The sequence below is a fragment of the Heterocephalus glaber genome, unplaced genomic scaffold (genome assembly GCF_053883595.1).
Source record: "Heterocephalus glaber isolate CG9 unplaced genomic scaffold, H.glaber_assembly_v1.0 deba00001497, whole genome shotgun sequence".
Lineage (NCBI taxonomy): Eukaryota > Metazoa > Chordata > Mammalia > Rodentia > Bathyergidae > Heterocephalus > Heterocephalus glaber.
Window position 1 is genome coordinate 48,636,049 of NW_028258320.1, and position 21,628 is coordinate 48,657,676.

The 21,628-nt window shown below is 35.2% G+C and overlaps 1 protein-coding gene across 2 annotated transcripts in view; it reads right to left on the reverse strand.

Moving 5' to 3' along the window:
- Positions 1 to 21,628, reverse strand: part of Hpse2 (heparanase 2 (inactive)) — a 905,145-nt gene that overhangs the window by 376,713 nt on the left and 506,804 nt on the right. The gene's annotated exons all lie outside the window — the stretch shown is intronic.

The window sequence follows — 21,628 nt, forward strand, 5'->3', positions numbered from 1 at the left end:
ATGATCAGCTCTTACTCTATATACTAAAAAATCTGAAAATTACAATAAATATTAAAAACTAAAATATTTAGAACAAGATTGACCTGGAGAACTATTTTCTTGGGAGCATTAAATGCTAAGGAATACTAAAAATATGTGTGAAAGCATGTTACATATTAAAGGCAAAATCCATTTATTTGACTTATTTTCTCAAAGCACTGACTTTAATTAAGTGCTTTTCATAACACTAACCTTATCTGAGATTGCTTTTTGTTACTTCCTGGTAAGGTTTTATTTAATTCTTTGATCTTTCCTGTAATAGGCAGAACAGATGGAGGAAAACCATAAAAGATTTTCTTGCCCTTTAGTCCAAATTCATAATTTTCTGTAAAATCGTGGTAGATATTGATTTGTGTCTCTATGATAACCAAAGAGCTATTGACTTCCTGTTTAGCCCAAAGATACTCCTACAACCACCCTAAAAAGGATCTGCAATCCTCCTTACTTTCATGTTGCTAATTGTTGTCATTTTTCAGGTTCAATTTTCCCTTCCTTTTACCATCTTCCCATCCATATCTGGATCAGATATCTTCCTATATCATAACACTTGTCATACTATACTGAAGTTGTTTACTTATTTGCTTTCCCTGTAAGACTCTAAAAGGGCTTCAAACAAGATAGATCTGGGCTTTGTGAGTCTTAAAACTACACTTGATCTTAGCCAAAAGGCTGAGAAGTGATTGTGTCTTAAAACTGATATAATCTAGGTCTTAAACACCCAGCAGAAAAGAATAACCAAACAAAGTATAAAATAATGCCATAGTAATGATCCAGATATAAAAAAGGGCTCCAATTGATGACCCCTTCTGGCAGTTTCTAGCTACACCAGTAGCTAACCACAGTTATGGATTATTAGGATAAACTATGGTAAAATCTATAAGAGCTCAGCTTGAGTTTTAAATTTCTTATCTAAATTTGTCCTTCAAATTGTCTCTATCTTACAGCTAAGACTGGAGAGACTTATGACAAAATATCAGACTTATAGATAACTTCCATTGGTAACAGAGTCTAAGAGCTAACATGTTACAGTCACTCACTATTTCAGTTTCTAAGTGTGACTCTTTCCCTAACCTACCTTTGTATTCTAGTGCTCATGCTTAAATTATACATGCTCTAATTTCTTAAAGTTTTGTTTATTCTTGCCTAGAGGGTGCCAAACTCCCATACAGTCATACAAATGGAACCAATAACAAACATGCTAGTCTTCTTTTTCCTAGATCCACCAGATCGACATTGTAAACAGCTCATAACTGCTAAATCACAATATGACTTCCTTGTTAGATTCTGAAGTCCCCTGGACCCTCTCCTTATCCTCTTTGTGGGAGGCTATTACTAGTTCCTCCCAGTGGAAATGCTTTTTGACTATATTCATAGCATTCCTGCTGACCTTATAATTTGGCCCACGTATTCTTAACTGTTTCTTTGGCTTTGTCTCCTCCAGACTCAAAGCTATATGCCTACTCAAGATGACAATGCCTGGTGCCTATCCAAGGCCTTCAGATAGATCCTCTGTAGAGTAACTCTGACTGCTGATCACAACTACAACCCTCTTCAGCTGGAAGTAGCCAGACTGGTTTTCCCCTTTTGCCCCCTCACAGCGGTTGGGGGTACTTCTTCAAAGTGGGGAATAATATAGATAGGTAAGTTAATTAGATATTTTGTAAGCAGTTAGACAGGGCCTTCCTCAAGGCACCAGCCCTCAAAGCCCGCCATCCAGGAGCCAACATGGAGAACAATTGAGGCACATTTACTGTTTAGCATTACAAGAAGAAGAGGCACTACTTCCCCTAGAGGCAGATAGCAGTGATTGATATTCAGAGGTCCCAGTTGACCCAGCTATTCCCCTACTGGGTATCTGCCCAAAAGAATTAAAAGAATCATACCACAGCAATATATGTGCACCCATGTTTATAGCGCCACAGTTTGTAATAGCTATAGCTTGGAAACAGCCCAATTTCTCATCAACTAGAGACTGGATAAAGAAAATGTGGTTTTTTATAAAATGGAGTACTACTCAGCCATAAATGAGAAATTAGAGATATTTATAGCTAAATGGATGCACATTGAAGCGATACTCTTAAGTGAAATAAGTAGGACACGTGTAAATACTGAGTAGTTTCTCTGGTGTGAGAAACTGAAAGTGTAAATAAAAATCAAAAGGTATAATAAATAATGTGAAATAGGAAGAAAAGGTGCAAAGGGTAAAGGGAAGTGTGAGGGGTAGGAGAAAGGAAAGGAGGGAATGGAATTAATATTAGAAAATGAAAAAATGGAAACAAAGTCTTTGTAAACAGAGAGCTGTGGAGGGTTGAAGGGAGGGCAGGGGAAGGGGGAAAAATAAGAACCAAGATATTATGTAAAGGCACAAACTTCCAATGATGAATGTCATTATATTGTATACCTAAAATGTACCAATAAAATTAATAAAAAAAGAAAATTCTTTGTATGCGACTTGTTTTCCTATTTGATCCCCATTTAATCAATATTACCTGGTGACTCTACTTGTAATCTCATTGGTTGGTCATAGCTTTGTCCCACTTCATGCCCACCTTGTACATTTCAATTGGATCTTATAGTTTTCTCCCACTTTGTACCCGCCTCATCACATGGCTTTGCTGTATAAAACATCTTTGAAAAGTGGGGTGGCTGGGCAACCCACTTTCCAGTCCCCCTTCTGACTCTCTTAGAGAGAAGCTTTCTTTTTCTCAATAAATTTTTCCCACTCTTAAAAAAAAACCCCAAAACTAATATACTCTAGAAAGTTTTCATTAAGGGAAGAATATAGGACTACAAATTCCCAAATTGTATATAAATATGTATATTTATTTAGAATGTAAAAGGAAATCATAACATTATTGGAGACTTAGAGATTAAGATCCATGTTTTGTGAGACTTCTTTAGACTATTTATCTGAAATTTTACTTAGAAATGTATTCTGATTACTACTAGTCTTCCCCTTCCTATTATTACTAGTACTCACAAGGGCCATGAAATGATAGATCTTAACATCTAAGCTTCATTAGCTGTACCATAAATCTAAGACTTTTTCATTGCTAAAATTTCAGCACTCAGAATAGTGCCTTAAACATAACAGGCTCTCAAAATATAGCTGTGATGCGGAAAGACACAGATGGATAGATTAATTCTCCTTTTTCCAGACCCCTGCCACAAATGCTTCTGTGGCTTTCACTCCATTGTTCTTTTTGCATTCATTTTGGGGAACTGGTACATATATATAGAATCTCTTGATCATTTTTGATACCTTTAAGATAAACAACTACTGTATAATCCAGCTTTTGCCTTCCTCTCCAACTGCATCTTGATCTTTCTTTTTTACTTTCTGTACTCCAATTACACTGGCTGACTCACTTTCTCAAGACCTTTCCATAGATGGCTGCCTCTGTCTAGACCCTTCTTCACATTCCAGTTCCACCCTTTACTGCTCAGTTCAAATTATAATTGTCCAGGAATACATCTAGACTAGGTTAAACTTCCCATTAATCTCATTCTTGGAATTCCCTAATTCTTCAAAATGTTTTTCACAATTATAAGTACAGAGTTGTATAAAAGTAGCTTAATGCCTATTTTGCTACTGGAATGGAAAATCAGTGAAGGTAGGGGTCTCACAGTGTGTTTGTTTATTCATTGTTGTTCCAGCATGTGTACATGCTGTATATGGAGTTGATGCTAATGAAGACTAATACCCAACAGGATGCATTTTAGTATGTACTGCAGGATATGTGTTAGGCTGAAATATTCCACTGGCCAAAGGAAATAAAGGATTTTATTATAATAGCTAACATTTATTATTTACTGGATGATAAGCTTTGTACCAAACTCTATGCAGTTATCTCATTTGCTCTTCAGAACAATTCTATTAAGCAAATAGAACTTAGATTCACTTTGTTTATTTCTGTAAAAAAATCCTGCTGAGGGCCGGGGATTTAGCTCAGTTGTTCTGTCGTCTGCCTCACAAGTGTAAGGTCCCGAGTACCAAAAAAAAAAATCCTACTGGATTTTGGTTAGAATTTCACTCACTATGCAGACAGTTCTAAAGATCAGACTGGCATCTTAATAATCCAAACCATAAAAACAGTAAATATCTCCATTTATTCAGTTATTCTTTGACTAATTGTATCACTGTTTTTTAGTTTTCAGCATACAGATCTGACATATATGTTGCTAGAGTTACACCTAATCATTTCATGGTTTTGGATGAAACTGTTAATGATATTTATAAACATTTCAGTTTCCAAAGGCTGGGGATTTAGCTCAGTGGTTCCACTGCCTGTCTCGCAAGCTCAAGGTCCTGAGTTCAATCCCCGGTACCAAAAACAAACAAGACTTTCAGGTCCCGATAGTTTATTATTAGGACATAGAAATACAATTTCTATATTGCTCTGGTATCTTAAAAGCATGCTGTCAGTTACAGTTGTATTTTTGTGAATTATTTGACATTTCCTAGACAACATGCTGGGACTGCAGACAATTTTACTGTTTCAATGTAGATGTCTTCTTATCTTTTTTCTTGCCTAATGCCTTACTGAATAGAAGTAGTAAATGTGGACATCCTTATTTTATTCTTCATCATAGAGAAAAGCATTCAACATTTCAGATGTAATCATGATAGTGATTTTTGCAGGTGCTCTTTATCAAATTGAAGAAAGTTCATTGTATTCCTAGTTTGCTGAATTTTCATCAACAGAAGCTGAAATTTGTCAATGGTTTCTGCATGTATTGAGGAATCATATGGTTTTTCTTCTTTAGTATAAAGAATATTGACTTTTAAGATACAGAACAAGGGAGCTTGGGACTTAGCTCAGTGGTTCCGCTGCCTGTCTCGCAACCGCAAGGAGCGAAGTTCGATCCCCGCAAAAAAGAAAAAAAAAAAGTTAATCCAGATACAGAACAAGGCCACAGCCTCTATTACCATGTGATCTCCAGAGTGGGAGACCCACAGGGAGAATACTGGAAACCTTGGAAGCCAAAAATGTTATAATTCCAGAGTCTTTTATGTGATTTAAGGCAAATAAGTGAATCAACCTGCAATAATGGAGTAAAAGGAATCAGCAAAACACAGCTTCCCTAGGACCTAGAATCAAGACATCTGGAAAACAACAGCTTAGAGAAGAGAAAGAGATGTCTGGGAGTCAAGAAAGACCTGACAGAAAAGCCAGAAATTACAGAGAAATTGAAGACAACACAGAGAAAAGAACAGAGCAGTCTAGAGCATAACCCCAGATTATGGGGAGGGGGATCTGTTTTCACAAACACAAGGGAAGCCCAGAGAAGGTTGGCAAGGCCAGTGATAAAGAATGGACAAGTAGCACTGGCCCTCAACCACCCTATACCCCTGTTATGGCAAGCTGTAAATACAGTGTGGGGTTTTACTCTGAAAGTGAATCCTTCCACATGGCAGGCTAGAGATGGAGAAGAAATCAACTGTAATGATTGCTATAATTGAAAATTATATAATCAGGAGCCATTTTGAGAAGAGATTTATTGCTTAAGACTGAGCTACTTTAAGACATCAAAAGCCACAAGACAACTACACTTCAGAGTTTCTGGAGTCACCCTATTACAGTGATTGGATGGGAGATAGCCACAAGAGACAGTCACAGAGATGAGGAAGGCTAATCACAAGCTAGGAGGACATAATGGTCCTATTCTCTGTGGTGAGAAGCTAGGCTGGTGGTATGTTGTTTTCCGAGAAAGCTTAGTCTGAAAGTGAAGTTAAATACAGTGGACTACCTCTACCTCCCTTGCTGGCTTCTCCTAGAACAGAACTCAGTGGTCCATTTTCCCCATCTGCCAATATGATCAGCGATAATCTTGGGGTGGATGTTTGCCACATTCTGTGGTGTATGGCCAGAGAGGCCTTGGGAGCAAATAGGGGTCCTCACAAGCTCATATGCTGCACAGCAGGCAAAGTTCAAAGGGCCCAAACATTAAAGCCTTGAGGTAGATAATATGCAATTTACTGATCCATCAGGAAATGTAGGGCAGGAACCATCATTCGTACTATAAAAAGGCAAAGTGGGAACAGAAAAGGCCTTAGAGGTAATTCACTTTTGCTGCCCTGTATCTGCTGGATTCCAATACCTCATGCTCTGGAAAAAACCTATTTATTCAAACACCTCAATGTGGAGGAATTCTTTCTGGACTGATTTTCCTTTTTCTTTGTTTTTTTGAAGGGGGCAGTCTTTTGGTTTCTTTTTTTTTTCTTCTCTTTATTATTTTTTCTTGTTTATTTTTGTCTGTTACTTTTACCCAATTCTATTTAATTTATTATTCTTTAAATGGATATCCCTTTTCTCCTCTTTCTCATCTTCATTTTGTTTCTTTTTGAAATATACTTTTCCCATTTTCCCTTTTTCTACACTCTCCATTTTTTTTTTGGTTTGTTTTTTGTTTTTTGTTTTAGGTACCGGGGATTGAACTCAGTTCCTTCCACTTGCAAGGCAGGCGACGGAACCACTGAGCTAAATCCCTAGCCCTACTCTCTCCATTTTTATTATTACTACTATTAACTTTTGCTAATTTTAAGCTATTTGGTTTATGCCATTATTGCAGATCCCTTTTCTATTGTTAAGGGTGGTATAGTTGTACTTTTTTATTGGTTCTTATATTTCAATATTCTGTTTCTCTTTAACTGACTCTATTATTATTGCTGATTTCTTTTCTATTGTCAGTGGTGGCATAGTTATTATCTTTTATTGGTTTTAACTGTATGCCAATATCTAGTTTGTCTCTGTGTCATTAACACTACTGTGCTTTGTTTTTTCCTCTCTGAATAATGCTGACAAAAGCTCCCAGAGTAAAGCAAGCACTAAGAAGACTCTCAAATATTATTTAGAGTAAGGCAAAGAGGGATATAAACTCCAGAACATAACTAAACCCAAGGACATATCACAGGAAGGCATACTCTAATTAAATTTTTCTACTTAACTGATCTTCAACTCAGCACAAGAATGATATAAACATGAGAAAGCAAGGTAACCTGATAGTCCACAAAAACCTTAATCCTCAAAAGCTGATGTTATGAGAACTGAAGTAGAGGAAGTTATAGGTGAAAAATTCTAAAAACAAATGGTTAAAATGTTTGAAGTCAAAGAAAAACATATAGGCAACATCATCAACATTTAGTGAGTTTACAGATGACTTAAATAATAGATAAAGGGAAGGGTGGAGGGGGTGAAGGGAAGGCAGGGGGAATGGGGAAAAAAATAAGAACCAAGATACATCATGTAAAGGTACAAGATCCCAATGATGAATGTAACTGAATTGTATACCTAAAATGTACTAAAAAACTAAATGGAAAAAAACTAACAGACAAAGGACTCAATTAATAAAATGTTCAGCATGCTTAAGAAAACATAGACAATAAGCTGAATTAAATAAGATAATTCAAGATATGAGTGACAACTTTGGTAAAGAATTAAAAATCATGAAAAGAAATCAAACAGAAATCCAAGATATAAAAAATTTAATTGAAAGTATGGACAACAGGTTTGACTAGTGTGAAGATGGAATGTAAGAGCTTGAAAACAAAGCTAATCTGGTAGATAATTTATTCGGTGATACCCTAAAACCAAGAAGAACGATGGAACCTGGATCTAGCAGCTGCTAAGAAGAAAAAAAACTCTCAAATTCAGAATTATAGGAATAAGGAAAAAATTTGAAGACAGCTTAAAAGGTATAAATTTTTTCATGGAAAACTTAACAAAATTTCCAAATCTATGGTGATAATTCAATATTCAAGTGCAAGAGGTATATAGGACCACAAATAGTCATTTCCAAAAAAGAAGCTTTCCACAGCACATTATAATCAAAATTCAAAAAATTCAACAAAGAAAAAATACTAAAAGATATGAGAAAAATAGCAAATAACTTATAAAGGAAAATCTATCAGAATAATTGCAAATTACTCAGCACAAACCTTAAAGGCCAAAAGAGCTTAGAGCAAAGTTTTTCAAGCTTAAAAGAAAACAATTGTGAACCCAGATTTCTATGTCTTGCAAATTTACTCTTCAAATTGATGGCAAAATCAAGACTTTCCATGAAAAAGAAATCCTAAAGAAAGTCATAACCCTTAAATCAACCTTGCAGAATATACTTTACTTAAAGGCAATCCATACAGAGATGGGGAGGCCCACAACAAAGAGCCCAGAGGAAAGTATACATCTAATAGGGATAGGAGTTTAAAAAGGACAAATAAAAGAAATCAGCAGTGGAAAAGCAATGCGATGGCACAATTCAGTAAATACTTTACAATAACTCTCAGTATTAATGGTTTTAGTTCTCCAATCAAAAGACAGACTGGCAGATTGGATCAAAAACAAAATCAACCATATGTTGCCTTTAAGATTCATATCTCACGCACATAAACACACACACATGCGTGCACACACACACATGCACAGATTGCAAGGGAAAGGATGGAAAATGTAACAGGAGCCAAAAAAGCAAGCAGAAGTAGTTATCTTATTTTCAGACACAGCTGGATTTAAGCCAAAACTGATCAGAAAAGAAAAATTTGCCATTACATACTAGTAAAGGGACGAGTTCAACAGGAAGAGATAACAATTGTAAATAAATATTTACATATATAATATATACACATATATAACACATATGTATATAATATATACACATATATAAACACATATATACATACATACATATATAATATATAATCATTGGAGTACCGTAGGTCCTAAAACAAAAACTACTGGACATAAAATGACTAATAGACATCAATAAAATAGTAGTGGACTTCTATATCCATTCTCACAAATAGGTAAAGCAGACAAAAAAATCAACAAAGAAATATCAGAGTTAAACTGATACAGGAGATAAGGTGTGGCAAAGTTGGCTGCAAAAACAAGTGGGACCTGTCAATTACAAATCCCAGCACAGCATCAAATAATTCCCAGGACCCTGTATGTGAAACTTCTCATGGGCTCCCACAAGACATGGAGGGCATAAAAAAGACAAGCTATGACAAGGAGCCTGCTATCATGACTTCTCATGGTAGCCCAATCTGTCTCCTCTTCAGAATGCCCTTTTAATTTTGCTTTTATCCTTTTCTCTCTTTGTTCAGGCCAAGTACACTCTACTAAGCTAGTTCTTCTCTTACCCCTTCAGCCTTCACTTCTCAAATAAACGTTTGGCACTGTTTTCGGCTTGACTTGTCCAATTCTTTGAGGCAAGAGGATCTGGAGTATGTTTAATTGGTGAGCCATATCGAAAGAAAGAACCTGGGAGTATTTTGGCATTGCCAGCCAGGAGATAAAGAAACCACACCACTGAACAAATGGAATTATCAGATACCTACAGTTGTTCATACAAACAACAGAATACATATTTTTTCTAAGCAGGATATGGAGCTTTTTTTTCCCCCAAAATCAACTACATCAAAGTCCAAAAAGTATATTTAAATAAATACAAAAGAGTTGAAGCTCTTATATACTATAAGATCACAGTAGAATAAAACTAGAATCAACAGCAACAGAAATCACAGATATATATTAAATAAATAATACAATGGGTAACAGAAAGAGTCAGAAAAGAAATGAAAATTTCCTAGAATCAAAAGACAATGGAAGTACAGTGACACCTTGCTTGTCAAATGGCTCCAAGCTCAAACTTTCCACTACTCAAAAAACAAAGTTTAAAAAAAGTCTGCTTGGTGTTCATAACTTTGTTTGATCGTCAAACAGAAAATTTGACTTGAAAAAACCTGAACAGGTCAAGAGTGAGTCACACATGGACACAAAGGATTGATGCTTCAGCTAAGCACTGCTCTCACCCAGAAATACAGAGTGGTTTGTTATTGTTTTAAAACATTCCTCATTAAGCTTTTTTCCTTGAGCTTCATTTGCATAAAATATCATAACCATGGCTCCAAAGAAAGTTAGTGATACCAGCAATAAAGCTAAGAGAAAAACTGTGAGAACCGTGATAGCATTAGAGAAAGAAATCATTGCAAAATTTGTTAAAAGTCCTGGAAAAGTGAATTTCTAAGTAGAGTTTTGGGGCCTCAGAACCAATAATTTGGTTTTCCATTATTATGGAAAAAAATATGTTCAGTTCTCAAACTTTTCATTGTTTGAACATGAATTTGGAACAAACTGAGTTCAACAACCGAGGTATCACTGTACAATATACAAACCCTATGGGACACATGAAAGCAGTTGTAAGAAGGAAGTTTATACCTGTATGATGCATCTCAAGGTCCTAGAGAAAAAGAACAATGCAAATCCAAAAGTAAGGAAAAATGTTGCAAGAATCAGAGTAGAAATTAATGGAGTTGACAGTAAAAAAGGACCAATGAACCAAAGATCTGGTTTTTTGAAAGGATAAACAAGATTGATAAACCCTTACCCAAACTTACCAAAAGAATGAAAAACCATTCTATCTTAATGCATTTAGAAATGAAAAAGGCAAAATCAAAATGGACACTGCTCAAATCCAGAGGACTGTAAATTTTTTTAAAAAAATATATTTCAATATCTTGGAGAACCTAGAAACAAAATGAATGAATTTCTAGACACATATGAATCACCAAAATTGAACCAAGAAGATACAAACACCCTGAATAGACCAATAAGAGGAAATGAAATGCAGGTAGTTAAAAAAAAAAAAACTTTACCAACTAAGAAAAGCTCTTTCACAAAAATGAAAGGTAATAACCACTAACAAATGAATTCTTGCAAGCTAGCATTACCCTGATACCAAAATCAAACAAGAACTTAACTTGACTCTAGAGGCCAGTTTCATTAATGAGCATAGAAGCAAAAATTCTCAACAAGACATTTATAAACAAAATGCATCAAATTATTAAAGGGATCATCCTTTGTGGCCAAGTCAGTTTTATCCCAGCAATGCCAGAATGGTTCAACATGTGTAAATCAACAAATGTAATACATCATACAAACAGAAAAAAGGCAAAAATCACATGATCATTTCAATAGATGAGGAAAAAGCCTTTTACAAAATCCAACATCCACTCAAGATAAAAACTATGATGAAGATCATATACAAGGAACTTACCTTAACCTGATTAAAAAAATTTATCCCACTGCTCACATGTTAAAGTGGTGAAAAACTGAAACCATTTCCTCTAAAAATCAACAACAAAGGTGTGTGCTCTTACCACTCCTATTCAATACAGTACTAAAAACTTTAGCCAGAGAAATCAGGCAAGAGAAAGATATAAAAAATTCAAATAGGAAAGGAAGAAGTCAAACAATCCTTATTTGCAGATGACATGATGCTTTACAGAGAAGACCCAAGAAATCTTAGAACTAATAAACAAGATCAGAATTAACAAACAGACTCAGCAAAGTGCAGTATGCAAATCAACAAAGAAAAATCAATGATATTCTTGTATACCAACAATGAACCCACTGAAAAACAAATCAGAAAAACAACCCCATTCAGAGTAGCTTCAAAAGAAAATTAAATACCTAGGAATTAACCAACCAAAGAGCTTAAAGACCTATATAATGAAAACCATACATTCTAAGAAAAGAGATTGAAGAGGACATTAAAAAAATGGAAAGATAACATCTCTTCCTGGATAGGCAGAATCAATATTGTCAAAATGACCATATCACCAAATGTGATATATAGATTTTATGCAATTCCAATCAAAATATGAACAGCACTCTTCAAAGAACTAGAAAGAACAATTCTCAAATTTATATGGAACCAAAAGAGACTCAGAACAGTAATAGCAATCCTGAATAACAAGAGCGAAACAGGAGGCATTATAACTCTAGATTTCAAGTTATATACAAACCTACAATAATTAAAATAAAAGGCTAGTCACATAAAAAACAGACATGTTGACCAATGGAATGAAATTGAGACTGCAGAGACAACCTCTTTCAGCCGTCTGATTTTTGACAAAGGGGTCAAGATCTTGTGTTGAAGAAAAGAGAGCCTCTTTAACAGACGGTGCTGAGAAAACTGGTTATCTACATGCAGAAAAATGAATCTAGACCCATGTCTCTCATCTTGTACTAAAATTAAATCAAAATGGGCCAAAGACCTGGATATAAAAATAAAAACACTAAATATCTAGAAAATGAAATTGGTAAAGACTCGTGAAGACATAGGCCTAAGCAAGGACTCCCTGAACAGTATCCTAACTGCACACACAAAAAATAATACCAAGAATTGGCAAATGGGATTATGTGAAATTAAAAATCTTCTGCACAGCAAAGAGAACTTACAAATGGGAAATGTACTTTGTTCAAAGATTTTAAAACTTATTCCACTTCTTTGTTTAATAGAGTAGTATTAAGGTAATCGATTTCTTCTTGAGTGAGCTTTGGTGGTTTGTTTTTCAAGAAATTTGTTCATTTTATTTAAGCTCACCAATTTTTATTTTTCTAGTACCAGGGATCAAACTTAGGACCTTGCGCTTGTGAGGTAGGCATGGCTTCACTGAGAGAAATCCCTAGCCCTGTAAGCTCTCCAATTTTGAAGCATGAAATTTGCCTCTTTCTTGTTCAGTTTATCAATTTTATTGTTCTTTTCAGAGAACCAACTTTTGTTTCATCAGTTTTCTGTATTCTTATTCTCTTACAAACCTCACTGATACTTGTTCTTTTCACTATTTCCTTCTACTTGCTTTTGGTTTACATTTTTCTTCTTATAATTTTTTTTTTTTTTTTTTTTTTTTTTTAGTACTGAGGATCAAACTTAGGACCTTGTGCCTGCCAGGCAGGCGCTATGCCATTGAGCTAAATCCCCAGCCCCCTTCTTACAATTTAATTTTGAAGTTTATATTTTTGATGCTTAAATAAATATTTAAAGCTATAAAATTTTGCCAAAGTACTGCTTTGGGTATATCACACAAAATAGTGTATTTTCATAATTAATTAAAAATATTTAAATATTTAAAATTTCCTTTCTGGCTTCCTCTTTGTCTTGTGTGTTATTACTTGCATTTCTTTCTTTCTTTCTGTACTGGCGATCGAACTCAAGACCTTGCACTTGCGAGGCAGGCGCCTTAACCACTGATCTAAATCTCTGGGTCTTGTGTGTTATTTAGATGTGTGTAAACTGGGGATTTAGCTCAGTGGTGCTGCTGGTAGAATAGCTAACAGAAGTAAAATGAAATAATAAAAATTATGAATTGGTGGGTATACAATTAGATAATTACTTTGAAAAACTATGGTGCAATATCTAAAAGCTAATACAGTATTCTTCCCTTATCTGCAGGTGACACAGTCCAAGACCCCAGAACTGTAGACAGTATATGTGATGCGTTTCATTCTTACAGTAGATCTTAGCAACTTCAGTATATGCTTTTTTCTTTCTTAAGTTGAGAACTTTACCTTTTAATTGGAAGGAAACATATTTATAGCTTCTCTTTGACATATACAAATTATCAGCATCACTAAATTTGTGCTCTGGGATCATTATTAGGTAGAATAAGGGTCACTTGAATATAAGCACAGCAATACCCTGATAGCCACCAATGTGATTACTGAGAGGGCTACTAAATGATGCCAGTGCAGCACAGAGATTCTGGACAAAGGAATGATTCTTGTCTAAGACCAGACAGAGTGAGTCAGTGAGTGATTTCATCACAATTCTCAGGAAAGTGCTCAATTTAAAAGTTATACATTATTTATTTCTGGAAATTTCCATTTCATATTGTATTAGTCAGTTTTCTCTTGCTGGGATAAAGTACCTGACACTCACAGCTTAAAGGAGAGGTTTGTTTTTGGCTCATGGTTTGAGACATTCAGTCTGTGGATGGCTGGCTCCAAGAGCAGATGCATCATAGCAGAATGACATGACATAGGAATACTTCTCATCTCAGTGTTAGAAAACAAAAAATGTTGGGAAGAACTAGAGGAGAAGGGGCCAGGGACCAGATCCATCCCATTGATTAACCCATCCACCTATAATCTCATGAATAGGCTTATCAGGTTAGTGGCCTCACAATCCAATCATTTCTCCAACAATCTCCTAATCCAGTCAAGTTGACAATAAAGATTAATTGCCACACATATTTTTGTTCACACTTAATAACGGGTTAAGGAGACTACAGAAAGCAAAACCACAGATAAAGGGGAACCACTGTACCCATCCTATCACCTAAGAATTTCATTTCTAGTCATGTATCCCCCAAAATGGAAACATATGATCATTAAAAACTGAAAATGTCTTTTTTAGATGTTCTTGTACAGAAATATAATTTTAATAGTCCCAAACTGGAAATAACCCAAATTTTCATCAATAATACAATAAACAAACTTAATACATGAAAATAACAGAATATAATATTTGATAATAATGAACTATAAGTTAATGGTACAATGTGCATGAATCTCACAAAAATAATGTTATAAGAGGAGCCCAACAAAAGACAGTACATACTCTATGTTTTATACAGATAAAGTTTAAAACCAGGCAAGATTAATTTATGATTTTCAATGTCAGCACAGTGCTTATCCTCACATAGGAGATTGTGGTTAGTTAGTAGGAGTGGTCATGGAGGGACCTTTGTGCTAGTAATGATTCATTTACTAATCTTGGTGGGTGTTGCACAAATGTGTTCACTTTTCTGCATGTGTGTTTTAATTCATTCAAATGTTATTAAAAATAACACAGAACATTTTGCCCTCATTTTAATTTTCCCTGATTCTAGAACATTTTTTGGGTGTGCTAGTATCTCTTACCATCACAGAGGGCTAGCTACGTTACAAAAGTTGCTTTTTACCTTATCTTTAAGATGGAATTAATCTTCAGATGATTCAGAAATCCATGTAATTTTGCTTCTCAGATTAAAATTATTTTGTTCCTATTAACTATTCATTTGGGCCATCTGAAGACATAATTAAATGATGTATGTTGCTTACAAAACTGAAATTATTCAATGAATCTACTTTATTTTCAAGAAATCCTCTCGGGAAGTTAGTTCTTTCTGTTTCTGCTCTTAAAATCCTTTTAATATCTTATTTCTAGTATAGCACTTAGCAGGGCTCATTCCAACTATGTAGTTATTTCTCTATCTTCCTCAGAAAGCTATATATTTAAAAGTAGACATTCCCTCTCCCTCTCCCTCCCTTTTATTTACTCAATAAATATTTATCAAACACTTACTATGTATCAGGTACCATGCTAGCCATTCAGGGTATAATATTGAGGATAAAAATGGATATTATGTCTCTCATCTTATAGCTAACATGATAGTAAAAATAATGCGCACTACTCAAGTCATTATACAAAAAAATAATTACAACTAACTGGAGATTTATGGCTCTTCAGAGTTTAGCAATCCAAAGAGGTTTGATCTAGTTCTTGGATGTTTGTGAGGTGAGGGGAAGCAACAGTTTTCTCAAAGAAGTGATGCTTGTGTTGAGCTTTCCTGAAGGAAAAATAAGCATTCCTATGAAGAGAGAAGACCATACTGACATAGGGAATGTCATAGGCAAAGACTGGGGTAAATATGTGGATAATTATTTAAGGAAAGGCTAGAGAATTTTGCAAGATGTCAATTGTATAAGTCCTTAAGTATTTGCTTTTCCTTGACCAAGGTTGGCTTCTTCCTGCCATTTAGACTTCAGTTCAAATGAGACCTACTCAAGACAGGCCTTCTTTAACTTCTCAACTTAAAATTTAGTCACTGAAGTTGAAACGAGTTCTTCTTCCTTCTTTGCTAACAAAATCTATTTTTAAACCCTACTCTGAATAGACTGGGGCTTGTGATAAGACAGGCTTCATTTCTAGGGATTGAATCCTAGTTGGTTTATGTCATCTATGTCTCATTACTATTGCTAGAATGCCATGGATATGTGACACAATTCTAGCCAATAAGACAAGAGGGAAATTTATTTCTGAGAAAATGTCTTTCACTCATTCAAAAGGAAAAGGGAGATGTACACACACATACTCTTCTTTTTGTTTCTTTATCACTGGACATAGTGATGAAAGCATGCTACATCAGATAGCTAAAGCCACTATATGAGTATGAGAAGGAAAAGATGGAAAGCACCTGGGTTCTTGATATGCCTGACAACTAAATCAACAAGCTAGAACCACACTAATTTCAGACTAATTATTTAAATTGTTCTTAATTAATTCAGCTGCCAGTTGTGGTAGAGAATATTTATCTTTAGATATTAACACATCATTGTCATTTAATTCTGTACATAGTAAATATCTTCATTGATTTTCATGTATTTATTTCTATACTAAAATTCATGTTCCAAAAACACAAAGTCCTTATTCACTTGTTCACTATTGTATTCCTAGTGTTGAGAATAGTGCCAAGTATATAATAGTACAATAAATATTTGTTGAACACAGTAGAAAAATGAAATATTTCAAGCACCTGATATGTGTAGGGACAACAAAAACAACCTAACTCTATTTGTAATTTATAAAAATGTATGTTACTGTACTGTATAAAATGTTAACTTAAAATAGCAACACTGAGATGAGAATAGAGACAAGAGTCAAAATAAGGTTTGTAAAATATCTTTATGGCAGATTCAAAACATGGCCCCAAATTCTCTGACAGACTTCCATTGAAAGGTAGAGTGTGTATGTCCTTGAATCTTGATTCTGTGATTACTGGAACAATAATTCCCAGAAATGACAATGTGCCAGTTTCTAAGACCTCTTAAGAAGTTTGCTGTTTTGCTGTTTCTACTTCTCACCATTTATAATGCTTGCTTTTAGTACTCAGCTGTCATGAAGAAGATACACAGCCCAAAGAGAAATCCATGTGGAGAGGAAATAAGGTCCCTCCCCTTTATCCTCAGCAGGCGCTGTGCTTGCACCAAGTCACCAGCCATGTGAGTCAGACCTATTGGAAGTGGACCCACCAAGCTTCCGAGTCAAGCTGGCAGATGGCTGATGCCAAAATCTCTGCATAAATGAAAACTTGTGAACTAAATAATTATTGTTTGAAACCACTAATTCTGGGAAAGTGGTTTGTTACACAGCAAAAGAAAACTATAACAGCCTTCAACAGAAAAGAGCAGAAAGATGCTTAAAGAATTACAGTTTAAACTTGGTTACAAAGAGGAACAGTAATGATAGTTATTAAAAATGCTAGTTAAAGGACTGGAGATTTAAAAGATAGATGAATTATATATTTTGTCATGTGGTAAAAGTTAATAGCTAAAAGTTGCTTTAAGATTGTTTGGCATTGGTGCTACTAATGACTATATCAGCTCACTACATCACCAGGTAATGATTAATTTTATTTTTCCACCTGGTTAGCTCATGGTACCCAAATATTTGGTCTAAAATTAGTCTACATACTTCTGTGAAGGTATTTTTAGATAAAATTAACAAATAAAACAGGAAACTTGGGTAATGCAGATTACCTTCCATAATGAGCATGGATCTCATCCAAATAGTTGAAGGCCTCAATAGAAAAAAAAAAAACTTACCTCCTCAAAGATAGGTTGAATTTTGCCAACAAACTGTCTTTGGATTCAAACAGTAACATTTTTCTGGGTGTCCTGATTGCCAGCCTAATCCTTCAGATTTTGGAGTTGCTAGTCTCTATAAACACATGAGCCAACTCCTTATTATAAATCTGTCTCTCATGCCTCTCTCTCTAGATATAGATATAGAGACAGAGATACAGACACAGATACAAATAAAACAGGTACTGAGGAAACTACAGTGAATGAGATAGATGCAGTCCCTGTCCTAATGGAGATTATAGTCTACTGAGGAAGTCAGAAAACAATAATGAGCATAATGGGAAGGGTGAAGATAGGATGATAAGGAGGGGAAGATGAAAAAAGAAGAACGCAGGACAAGGAATGGGACTTAATGGAACGAAGGACTATGTTAGACCAGCAGAATGACTTCCTCTACCTAATGGGCAAAGGACACCTATGATTATGAAAAACACCTTCATTCTAAAAATGGTAGGTTCAATGACACTGAGCCTCACAGTTGCACTTTCCTGGAAGGAGGGCAAAGATTTCACAAGAATTATGTTTGACATCTACTAAATCTAATCCTATAGGAAAAGTGCTAGTGTAAACATAAATTAGGCTTATTAACAAAACTCCTAACATCATGAGAATTTTAGATTTGCTTTGTTCAATAGGTTCAAAAAATATAGTTAAATTATATATGAGGAGAGGGAAGACCATGTATTCTTTAACATCATTTGGTCAAAAGTAAAGGCACACATTTTGGCCCTACAGAGGATGATTCTCTTCTCAAAATTAATAGGAAAGCAGGGCCATGCATTTTCAATAGTGGACATGAATTTCAATTTGTTTCACAATGGTGCATGCAGATTTTTTCCCAAGTTATTTTTATATTAAGGCATGTCTAAAAAATCTCAACCCACATTCAAGTTTAAGTTTCCCAGACTTAGTAAGTAATTGCTATAGTAATGAGTTCTTGTGTCTTAATTTGGTTTGTTCCAGATGTTAGTGTCTAGATTGTTTGTTTTTCATTCTCCACCCTTCTGCATTTCCTTATAGAATAGTACATTACTAAATGTTCTGATTTTTTTTTTAATTGGGGAAGAAGTAGAGCAAGAAAGCAGGAAGTTTAAGACCTCATCTATTATGCCAATTTGACTAACTTACCTGCTGGAGCGAAGTTGGGGGAGAGCCAGTTTGGAACTTCACAGAAACTGTGGTAGCCTTTATATTTGTTGAAGGGTATATCCCTGAGGAGCATACATTCAGACTTGCTGGTGTGCTTCCTCCAAGGAAATGTACAATATTGGTGGTCCTCTTTGAATGGGAAATTAAAATTCTGTTGCAGAGTTGGTGTGCTGTACTAAAATCAAATTATTCCCTCCCCACATAGATATTGAATCAGCCAGATGAGCACATCTTACAACTAGTACAACTGAATAACCACTGGGAAGAACTTGGTTTATATATCCAACCTTAATCCAGTAATACATTGATAGAGTATATTAAGAACCTGAATTTTAGATCCAGCTGGTGAGCAGCTGGATGGCAGCTGACAGATACGAGATTGTTCTCCAATAGATATAGGAACACTTGCTCAATGGCAGTGGTTATCAACTTTTAGTATGCATGGAAACGAACTACAGTGCTAGCTAAAAATGCAGATTCCATGGCCACAGTCCTAACAGTTCTGACCCAGAAGATCTGGAATAGGGCCCAAAAATCTGCTTTTAATAGGCAGCTTCAGGTGATTCTGATGCAGGTAGTGGAAAACCACGTTTTGAGAAGTATCATCCCTCAAAGCTACTAATATCACCATTCAAGATATTTGGAAGCTGAAAAAGATAAATAGTCTTTCAACCAATCTTTCTGCATGGTTTTTTGACAGCTACATCCAATCCACACATGGTAAAGAGGTTGGATAATGACCACAGATAGGTTTGATCCCTCAGAATAGAATACTAAAAATGTTTTGGGGACCTCTGTTTCTCCCCATCAGTAAGGGGGCTGGAAGGCAGCCATGACTGGGCTAAAAATCCAGCTGGCACAAAAATTGGAAGACAATCTTTAGTGAGGTCTGGGTTCAATATCTAACTGCTAAAGAGTTGGCTGTCTGCCTTGTGGTGTGCAGTCAATCTTTAATTGATACAGTACTTTGATAACATGAGCAGCATGGGTTAAATCCAGGAACTGTAAGGAACTTAGATAAAACTCCTAAAACCAAAAGTTTGGTCCCCAAATGGCATGGAGCTTGGACAATATTTGGGAATGAATTTAATTCTCAAATGGTAAAAGTTCTGGATGTCAGGAATGAGATCTGGGTTCAATCTTTTGTCATTAAAAAGCTTGGAAGACCAGCCTGGGGTCTGGTTTCAATCGTCAGATGGTAAAGAGTTCAAATGACAACAATGGTTTCTAGGTTCAAGTGAAAGCTGACAAACAGCTTGAAATAAACTGCAAGATCTGGGTTCAATCTTGAAATGTTAAGGGTTTAGATAATTGTCAGGAGGAATGAGATCAGCTTGGAGGATTCTAAAAGTCTAGGTGAGGTAGCTAAGAATCTCCACCAGATGATTAGAGACAACTTATGGTCATGATCCATGTGGGAAAGGATTTAGATAGTGGCTACTCTTTTCAGATTAGGAGATAGGGTGCTCCTATACCACTGATCTAGTCCTACATATTTAGCAATGTAGAAAGAAGCTTGAACTGCAGCCGTGGGGTAAGAAAATGTATACACGTACTAGATCGGGAGCTAATTTTGTAAGAGAATATTATGCAACTTCTCCATATCCATAGCTATGTTGAGGAATACAGGCACCAGGCCCGGGAATGTGATTTCTGAAATAATGGAGCTCATTTGCCAGAACTTTTCCTGACAGAAAGACTGTTTTATATGGCTAAGAGAGCAGATGTCTGAAAAGCACTGAAATCTACGATGTGTGTTAATAAGTGAGATGACAGCTGGCACCACTGCATAAAATCTTGTTCTTACTTTTACAGTTTTACTAATACTCTTCTTTCTGATATTCTGATTTATCAACAAATAGCAGTTTCTGGAAACATTTAAAAGTGTTCTCAAATAGTGGAGAAGTGAACCACTCTCCAAGCATCTAATAAACCATGAGCCTCTTAAAGAGGCAAAAATGGAGCTGGATTCCTTGGGGGAACAAGCAAAAACTGAGCCATGACAACCAACTAGGTTTCTTCTTAGGAATCTTTATTTTTTTAACCTGACAAACCAAGGTGAATTAAAAAAAATAGATGCCTCCTTTAAGTGACTGGTTTAGTGCACAGATATGCCCACCAAAACCTTGCATGCTTCTTGAGTCTTAGCATGTTCTCAGAAATACCTTTTAAGGAGTAGCCATGCTTCACACTTCTGGAACATATTAGAAATTTGTTTTAAGATACTGCTATTATAGTGATATTGTTATTAATAGGTAATATTTATTGAGCAGTAATAATATGATAATGAGTGAAACATTTTGCATGTACTAGTTTATTTAATCTTTAACATAAATCTATAAAATAGGTCTTGTTATTATCCTCAGTTTATAGATGAGGAAATTGAGACAAAGATATTAAAGCACTACTGTGCTCATCACCTTTTCTAAGATCAAAAAAATAGTACATTTTCCAGCATTCTTCCCACCTACGTTGTAATCACGTGATTAAATTCATCTAATGAGGAACGTAAAGTGACACAGACCATTTTTGAGACTAAATCTTTAAAACATCTGGTAGAATCCTCAGATGATATGATCAGGATTGAGAGATGCCTAATATGCCTCAGCTAGACTTCAAACAAGAAATAAATGGTACAAATTCCCAATGATGAATGTCATATTGTATACCTAAAATGTACCAATAAACAATTAAAAAAAGAAAAAACAAGAAAAAAATCTCAGTTGTATTAAGGAATTTTGTGTAGAAATTTAAGATGCTACTGATTGTATACGCACTATTTTACATATCACTAAAGAAGAAAAAATGTTCCCAATAAAATTTAAAAATCACTCAATAAATGTTACATTTATTTCAGATATGCTTAATTGTGAAGAAATGGCAGTGTTTATCTTCCTCATTATCAGACTCAGGAAGGAATTTCAAGACACTCCAAGAAAATAAATATGGGGCAATTTAAACTAAAAGGATAA